Source organism: Vitis riparia, chromosome 18 (genome assembly GCF_004353265.1).
Source record: "Vitis riparia cultivar Riparia Gloire de Montpellier isolate 1030 chromosome 18, EGFV_Vit.rip_1.0, whole genome shotgun sequence".
In the NCBI taxonomy this organism is placed as follows: Eukaryota; Viridiplantae; Streptophyta; class Magnoliopsida; order Vitales; family Vitaceae; genus Vitis; species Vitis riparia.
In genome coordinates this window covers 25,305,642-25,315,474 of record NC_048448.1, presented here as the reverse complement: position 1 = coordinate 25,315,474, position 9,833 = coordinate 25,305,642, and positions in this window count along the sequence as shown.

Sequence of the window (9,833 nt, the reverse complement as noted above, 5' to 3'; positions counted from 1 at the left end):
CTCCTTACTTGGTAACACTAACTAATTCTAAAGTGGTCCCACTTGTATAATCTAAGATTTAAACTTAAAAGAGTGTGTTAATTATTGCCTTAAGAAACTTTCAAAGTTTAAGGCGAATTGATTTATTAGAAAGGGTCTACACCTAGTAATAAGAATCATGACCTACTTAAAGTAGGATTGATCCTGATGATACTAGGATATCTTGCATAGATTTATGTAGTATTTGAGAACATTAAATTATTGCTAAATTTTACCAACTTGCCTTGAATGCTCAAATTAATTAATACATGATGGTTTAATTGTTATAGGAATCATGTCTTATGACCCGATCACTCTCATTCTCACAACAAATAAATTAATTGGATCTAACTATGTTGATTGGAAAAGAAAATTGAATATAATGCTCACATAAGAGGAGCTTAAGTAGGTAACTTAGGAGTTCCATCCATTCTTAATGAACATTCCTTACAAAAAAGGAATGGTCATCACAAGTGCAAAAAAACAGTCAAGTATATTGTACCTAAGTATCTTTGGAAAAGGTGTTGCAACAACAACATGTCTTTTGCCACACTAATTATGAGATTTCCTTTAGTCTACAAGACGTTTGGTGACGGAAGCAAGTTAGCTAGACTGGTTGCCTTTAAACTATTATGAACACTAAGATGAAAGAAGAAACTCTTATTGTAGAGCATTCTTTGTATGATTTGACTCCTTAACGAGATGGAGATCTTTAGAGCTAAAATCAATTATAAGAGAAAAGTTGAAATAATCTTAGAGACTTTATCAGATTCCTTCAGGCAATTCAACCTCAACTATTCCAAGAATAATATGTTGATAAACTTGCTATAGTTGATGATGGAACTCCAAATGGTTGAGGGAATTCTTAGTATTTTTTACCTTTTGAATTATATAACAATCTTTTTTTTACTTCTCCTCTAGAGCAATAATTTATAGGCTTATGCAAACATTCTACATATGAATGGATCGATAGATCATCTTCACACACAAAGAATCATACCTGGCTCCAAGTACTCTATATTACAAATTCATGCAATATTCTCTTGCCAAATATTAATCTCTCTCATCCTAGTAGCTATCACACACATATTCTTTCATATAGGAAATAATTAATGTATCCACAAAATGCAATTCATTGTCAAATGGTTTAGCAAAGAAGAAAATTCTAACAAGCTTAACAACTTCTAGTTCACAAATACATTTTTTTGCAACATATTACTTATTTTTACAATATAATAGAAATTCTCTAGCATCAACGATTAACGTAATACCAAACCTCTGCATGTCTAATTCTTCTTCTAAGTGGTCTTACTCAACATGCAAAGGGTTATGGGGAATGAGAATCAAACACAAATCTTGTTTTCTTCTAACTTTCAACCCAAATGACTCAGTTATGTCTAGGTCATCTTCCTTCATTCCATAAAGAAGTTCCCAATCAAAATGGTCCAACATATTTGCTAGTGGCAGCTCAATGTTAGGTGTAGCAAACAATATGCCAGGACATGTCCTCCTTCCAACACCAAATGGGATGTACTCAAAATTATTACCCTTGTAATCAATTGGACTATCAAGAATTACTCTAGGTGAAATCTTTTAGCTTTGGTCTAGTAATAAGGATCACTTCCAATTGCTCATCCATTAATGATGACTTTGGTCTTCAGAGGTATCTCATATCCATTTATCTTACACCATTCCTTACATTTTCTTGGAAGCAACAAAGGGGTAGTAGGGTGTAACCTCAGGGTTTCTTTGATTACTAATTTTAAGAATTTCAATTCATGAATACCTACTTCATCCACATACCCTTTTCCACCAAAGATCTGTCTAACCCTAGCTTGTGACTTTTCCATCACTCTTGGGTTTTTTCATCATTTTTTACATTGCCCATTCTATAGCTATTGATGATGTCTCGCCTCCACCACCAAAAATGTTCTAAAAGAGAATTAATAAGCCTTAGATTATATTGGCGATGCCAAGGATTCTTTCTTGCATCATTGAACACACTTTGAAAGAACTGGCAAGTAAAACCCAAGCAATATTAGTGGCATAAATTTTCCATTTTGTGGAAGTTGCAAACTAGATTCAATTAGAACTATTTACTTCAATATGGTTAGTTAAAAGCTTGGCCTCTCAAGAGCCTGAATTGACTCGTAATTAGTTCTCAGTTCTGTTAAACATAAGACAATGATAATGTGACTAAAAGAGGCAAGTGACCATATCTAACTTGAGGTCTTGAGCTATTATATAATCATTATTCACCAATTTATTATTGAGTCAACTCATCTTTCAATGGTTATATTTTTTCACAAGATATATAACCCACCATTATTGTTTCCTAATATTACATTTGAAACAAAATATTTACATTCAATATATTGGATTGGACTTTGACCATTTCATTTGAAAACTAATTGGTGTTCGGTGAGGGTAGGTCAAACCCTTTATGACATCGACATCACATCCCGTAGACTTGTTCTAAAAGTCATAACTTGGGTGATCCAACCCTGGACTTAAGAGTGACATTATTGCACCCCAACACAATAAGATATAAATTACTTTCTTACCATATTCATATTCTCCTTCACTATTTTAGTGATAACTTGTTTAAGGTGATAGATTTGATCTATAAGAAAAATGTTAGTTTCATTTGCTTCTAGTATCCAAAGGGCCTTATGACTTTCAAATGTGTCTATAAGGTTAAGAGGAACCCATATATATAGTCTCAACAACTTTCTCTTTTATCCGATGTGGGATATCATAATATATCATTATACTCCAATGAAAAATCATAAAGGAGCATGCACTGAAACAGATTTTTAAACAATGTAAGACATTACTTGACTTTTGCATGTAGATAGTATGTGTTCCTAAGAAAATTTTGGCACCCTAAGAATATTTTAGTCAATTAACAAGGAAATTATATTGGTTAGGCTTGATTTCATCTTGTGATAGAAGAAAATTATCAAATAATTTTTTTTCCTCCTATTCAATAGCTATGAATGAAATAATTTTCAAAATTAGTGAAATGTTAGAAATATTGAATCAAAAGGTAATATACTAACCAGTATGATTGCTTTGATGTTGTTGTCAATTAAGGGAAATCCAAAGTTTCCATGCTTTTGAAGCTTTAAAAGAATATCAACTAGATCTTCTTCTGCTTTCTGCTTTCTTGTTTTTGTTGTTGCATTGCTCTCTTTATGCTCATCAATGATATTTTGAAGTATTCTATCAAGTCTTTGATGCACCTGGAAAGTGAATCTCAATAATGGACTACACCTAAAGAAAGGGAGGGGAGGGGGTGAATAGGTGTTGTTGAACAACAAAATAATAATAATAAAATAAATAAAAATAAAATAAAAATCCCAACAAAGATTGCCTAACCTTAGGATTTCTCAATGTCAATAAACTTCTCTACCAACAAATTTTTAATAAAGCATAAAATCTACAAACAAGTATGTATGCACCAACACTCTCCTAACAATTTATAAATGCAAGTCACATGCAAATGCTTCAACACTCCTCAAAATTAATTCAAAAGAACAATTATCTCCTTAACTCATTTCAATTTACTAGAAGATAATCAAAATGAACAGAAAAATTATTGAAGATATTCCATGGATAATCACACTTATTTCAACTCATATTTCTTCCATTCAACATATATGCCCAAGTAACCAATGATATAAAAAACTGAAAATAAATCAAAGAGTAGAGTGAGAGAAAAATACAAATAACACCGGATTTTAACGTGAAAAACCTCTGAAGAGATAAAAAACCACGATTTACAACCAATCGAAAACATTCACCATGAAGAATAAAAAACTGAATACAAGGTTTTACCTAGCTCAAGTCAACCAATACATCTCGGACCACTTGACTAGTACCTTTCACTTTCAGCTTCTCACTTTCTTCTTCTGGAGCACACTTGGAGTCCACACCAAGCTCGATCTTGACATTTTATTGAATCAACACAAGAAGAAAATATTTTTTACGCAAACCTAAATAGAATGAGAGATGAATGTTTAAGGAATCGACTTTTTTTTTTTCAATAAATCCATTTAAAAATTTTCTTGGAAAGCTTGGATGGGATTTTCTTAGTATGCAAACAACCTCAAAATGGTAAGGAATAAGGAGCTCTCTCTCACAGTTGTTGCAATTTTTCAATTTAGAAATAAGAGAAATTTGATTTTAAAGGGAAATGAAAACCTTAATCTGATGGCTGAAAACCGATTTAAAAAAGAGGTTATTTGGATTGATATGCTCCTACACTTGGATCTATCCAGAAATAGGGGAACTTACAACTTTTACCAAAAAATATTTCTCTCAGCTTCCCTAACACTTTTTAAAATAATTCAAGGTAACCAACTTGTTGAAAAACAAGGTTGATTTGAATTCATTCAACACACACTTGGCTACATGCCTCGGCCTCTTAGCAAATCCAAAGTCTTAATCTTCAAAGGTTAAGTAGTCCGAAAATAAATTGGAAAATTGAGTTAAGGGATACTTCAAAATTTTGTCGAGAATTGCCAACCTAGCTAAACACTCACAATCTCCCTCTTTATCAATTCTGGGACAAAACCCTTTACAATTCAAATGAGTACAAGTAAGCCCCACCCAACTCTCATATAAGAACACTCACTCACTCACTTAAAAGATACTACAACACCTACAATTAAATCTCAAGAAAAACCGTTAGTTGCACCTATAAGAAACCATTAACTGTACACAATATTTCCAAGAATCTCTAGATGTTTCAAATGAATTTTCACAAGTATATCCACATATATCCACATTCAAACATAGAACTATATCCATTTAAAAATGATCACACATGTCCAAAGTTAAGAAGTATGCATTCATATGTCTAAAGTTAACAAGCACGTATTCACCATCATGTCAAGTAGCTAAAGATTTCAAAATGAAAGTTGATCATGATCAACATCAAGTATCCAATATAGCAACATCCATGTATAATATCTTCCTCTTTTGTCCCCGAAAGAGATAAAGGTCACCTGTGAGCTGTCCAAAACTATGCAAAGTGTTTAGAAGCCAAAAATGAGTTGTCAAAAAACCTGACTATCTAAAAACATGACTAAAGGAGATGTTTGTGGAAAAAATCTTCAAGATCTTACAGCTAATCCATATTGTAGTTCATTTGTCCATCAATTAAAGAAAAACCTTTTTCCATATGTGATTGAAGCTGGGAAATCTACTCAGAAAACAAAGTGGACTGCACAAAAATTTTCTCATCCAAAACATCAAACCTAGCACATAGTTGAGCTAAGACACCTGATCCTACAATTGAATTTGAGTCACATTCACCAATTTTGTTCTTCTCTCTAGGATGACACACATTCTTCTTAAGAGAAAGGGCATCCTCAATCTATCATCGACTTCGATTCCAAGATGAGGTATTGATGGGACCCATTGGCTTAAGAAATGATGAATTTACAAGAAATTCCACCTTGACCCTTTAGCAATTTTTTGTGATCAGAATGCCATAGAGAAAAACCTCTTTCTTAGACATGGAATGATCTCCTCTAAGTATCATTTCATCTATGATGCAAGATGCTAGGTGAAAGGAAAAACCTGAATCTCTCTGTTTCCCAACTCCGAATCAGGTTAGGAACATGCATAACTATCTTACCCTTTTTCTAAATCTTATACACAGTGGAAAAATAACATTTTTATACTTTAAAAGGATTCATAAAGTGCTAACGAAAACCATACCATAGATTCAGATGTTCCTAAAACAAACCGACATGGTGAGGATGAAAATTAAAATCACAAAAGTCTCGTAAACCCGCAGTCTTCCGCTCGATGACTCGAACCTTGATCTTGACACACTTTTGGTGAGGGGAAAAAAAGGGTGGAGACTATGGCTCTTGATTACTACTCAAAAAGAGCATATTTTAAATAATAATTCTCATGAGTTTCACGTCTTTTGAGTAGTAATTATGCCTAAAACACTCAATTAACATGTTGTTGCCCTTGTAAGAGTTACTAACAAGTTTTATGAAGTTTTGGAGTCATTTCAAGGTATGTTTTTGATAAATTTGTGACAAAAGAGATGAATCAAATTGAAGAAAACAAATAAAGTTGATGATGATCCAAATGCATAATGAAAGAAGCAATGAAATGCACTTGGACCAAGCTTTGGAGCTTAATTGAAGGTGGTGGAGATGGATTAAAAATGAAGAAATGAGAGAAATTGCAAAGAGGAGTCGGAATAGCATGATTTTTGATTTCGCATAGTCATGCGAAATGAAACAGGAAGGATGTTGGCTGCAGCACATAAGGAAATTGTGAAAAAGTGATTTCGCATGACCATGCGAAATTTTCGCACAATCATGCGAAACGCTCTAGAAGAACGAAATTGAAGCTGATGGATTTTCCACTTCGCATCATCATGCGAGATTGCTAGGGGCTTGTGTGAAAATGCATTTTCTCCAGATTCCTTGATGAAGAAGCATCCGGAAGACCTCTAAAAAGTTGCCAAGTGTCCTTTTTACCTTGGCCTATAAATAGAAACGAGATGGACTCATTTAAGAACTTTTAAACTTTTGATACATTTTCTAATTGTAGAACTTTTTAGATTTCTTTTCTCTATATAATTCTCTATTTTCCTTCATTTTCTCTCATTTTCTCGGTAGCCAAATATGTCTTGTGAGATCAAATCTCCAAGCATGAGTGGCTAAATCTCGTTTTTCTCGGAGGAAGGAAGATCTAAAGGCAAGATCTATGGTGAATTAGAGAATTGAGCTTGATTTGCAAAGGTAATTTGATCCAATTGATTGATTAATTGAAATTTGGGGATTTTTCTCTTCAAATTATCTTGGATGATTACTACAATGCAAGCTAGGTAGATTCATCAAATTCTTAATGCTAGATTTGATGAGATTGAATAGTTGTATTGTGTGAATCATTGGAAGACAATTTAAGATGAATTGAATAAATGATTTGAATTGATCTCTTGGATTATATTATCTAATTTGAAGAGAAATTAGATCTAGACCTAAAGCTAAATCGGTTTAGATGAGAATTTAGGTTTTCAATCTAACTTGATGAAAATTAGATCTCAATATCTATTCACCATGGAAATTGCTTTCTAGAAAATCCTAACTCCGAGAATCTCACATCTTATTAATTTTCTTCTATTTTACACTTCATTTTTCTCTCAATTTGAATACATTGTTATTTTGGAATTTTATCATGCAATTTCAAGTCAATTTCACTTGATCACAATCATTTCTTATCATCTCATTCAAGCCTTAATTACCAAGAATAATCCATCCTTGTGGACGATACCTAAAAACCACTATACTACAGTAGTTTGTACTAAAACCACTTTTTGATCGGGTACAAATTGCTATAGAATAGTGAATTAGGTTATAAATTTTGTTTTGATCCAATAAACGACAAAATCCGAGCGATTAGCTCTCTATCTCTCTGGATGGTGGAAGATAAAATCTATGGAAACCCTAACCCCTATGAGGAATTTATAGGGTTCCTAAGTGGGCTTAAGTGACTTAAGCCCACATAGGCCTAGGTCACTTAATCTAGCCAAAAATGTGTTCTAATTGATTAATTAACTTAATAGGATTTACTAATTAATCAATTAGCCTAATCTAGAGACCTTGTTCACTTACTCCTATGCAACCTTGCATAATTACCAAAATGCCTTTATGCATAAAAGTGAGCGTAGAGCCAATTCGACTCCCATATTAGAGCAGAGACCATTGAGACTCATAGGAATATTGTCTTCCTCAAAATCTAATTCTAAAGTTGATTCATTATCCCACTATAAAGAATCAACTAAACTCTAGTATCTTATATAAATAACGAGACATCAAGTACTTGGGTCCATGACCTGCTATCCATTGTGTTCAATCTCCCCATGAACTGGTGTCCGTTGTTTAAGAAGGTGAAAGCTATCAGCCTTTCAAGACTACCTTTACTGTCCTTGAGTTACCGATCCTCCTATTATGTGTTCAATTAACATATCTTAGCTCTCAAAGAGCCTATGTCAAGTTCCACTTAAGGAACTACTATGACCATAGTTTTCATGAACACACCTCCTTAGGATCAGCCAATGGGACACACTGTCTCAATCCCAAGAGATATCATGGTGCCTTTATTAAGAATACCTATTGCTATCAACTTCCATCAATAGTGATCGAATCCATAGGAAATATATGATCAGCTTACGATCTCACATTTAGGTCAAAGTCATTGCTAACTTTAGCACAAGCTCAATATTCTTTCAAGGTTGAGAGACATTACAATGACGCAGCTTGGTGAGGTCATGATTACTTGATAGTTTTAAGTCATGACTCACCGTAAGTCTTGTCCAATATGTAATCATACACTCTAGTGCACTCACTATGGGAAGCATGTCTTGATAGCTAAGACTAACCATCCCTCCAATTAAGAGGTGGTGCACTATAACCTCTAATGGGTTGCCTAGACTCATGAACCGGTTGTGAACAAGTTATCTATTTGCAAAGAACCCATGACTTAGATCTTCTGTGCAACTCTTAATGCACCTAAGTCACGTACAATGCAAAAAATGCAAACAAGAATGCTCATAAAGTATAATTCAAGGAATAAAGATAGATAAAAGTGAAATTGGAACATCATTAAATAAATAATGAATTCCAAATTTATTACATCATGTCATGCTTTTAAGGGCTCTCTATCCTAACACTAGGTTGATAGGTTCCCAATGAAGAATTCGAGACAATAGAAGACAACCTCTCTTACAAATATTTGTCTAGTAAGACAATGGATAAACTAAAAAGTTAGAAATGTTGCAAACACCTATACAGGATGAGATATGCTATCAATGTGAACAACTAAGCCTATTTCACCTCAAACCTTTCCCCATAAGTCAATTGAAACTCTATCCAATAGTTTCAAAGTGATGTCTAATTCACTCACAACAGGTGCATCAACCAATAGGATGCCTAATACTTCAACAAGCACCTCTGGAGTGACCTTAACAACTATTCCAAAGAGACTTGGCTTGAGATAGGACTCACCTAGGTCATGTTCAATTATATTTGAATAGAACATATGGACGATAGGAACACAAGTAGTCCCAATGAAGCCTGCTAGAGGAAGTCAATCTAGTTCTACAAATAATGCTGAAATTTGGGTGTCTTTGAAAAATTCCAAATGAATCTGTCTTTCAAGAACAAGAGACTTGTGATGATAAACCTTGGTGTACAAGTCTCAATAGAACTTTGTCAGGAAATCATTGAAAGGAATCCCATTAATCGATGCTTTTGCAGGAGCCCTAAGGATACTGGGAAGTTGGATAGGTGGATTAATAAGGGCAAATTTTCATCTCGATCACCATTTCGAGTCCTAGAGGATGACCCTTTAACAAAGGCTTTGATCCTGCAACACTTCAGAGGCATAGTTAAAAGTAGAAAATACAAAGAACCAAACAGCCAAGGAATGTAACAAAATCAGAGATGAAATATTTCCCAAAAACATCTGATTACTACCCAAAAAGTGTTATTTTGTGCCTTTAATTCATTATGTTTTAAGCACTTTTGTGTAGTAGTTCTCCATTTTTATCCCAATTGGCATGTTAAGGATCTAACAATGACTTCTAATCATATTTGTGGCTAGTTTTAGTGTTTTAACAGCTTTTTGGATCATTAAGACAAGCCAAGCAAAGAAGAGAAGCAAAAAGGAGAAAAGCAATGAAGAAAACAGAGGACAGCAGCTGCAGTCTTCCTTCGCACTTTTGGAGTACTTTCCGAAGTCCATTTTCTACATGCTATATACCATTTCAAAGCTTAGGA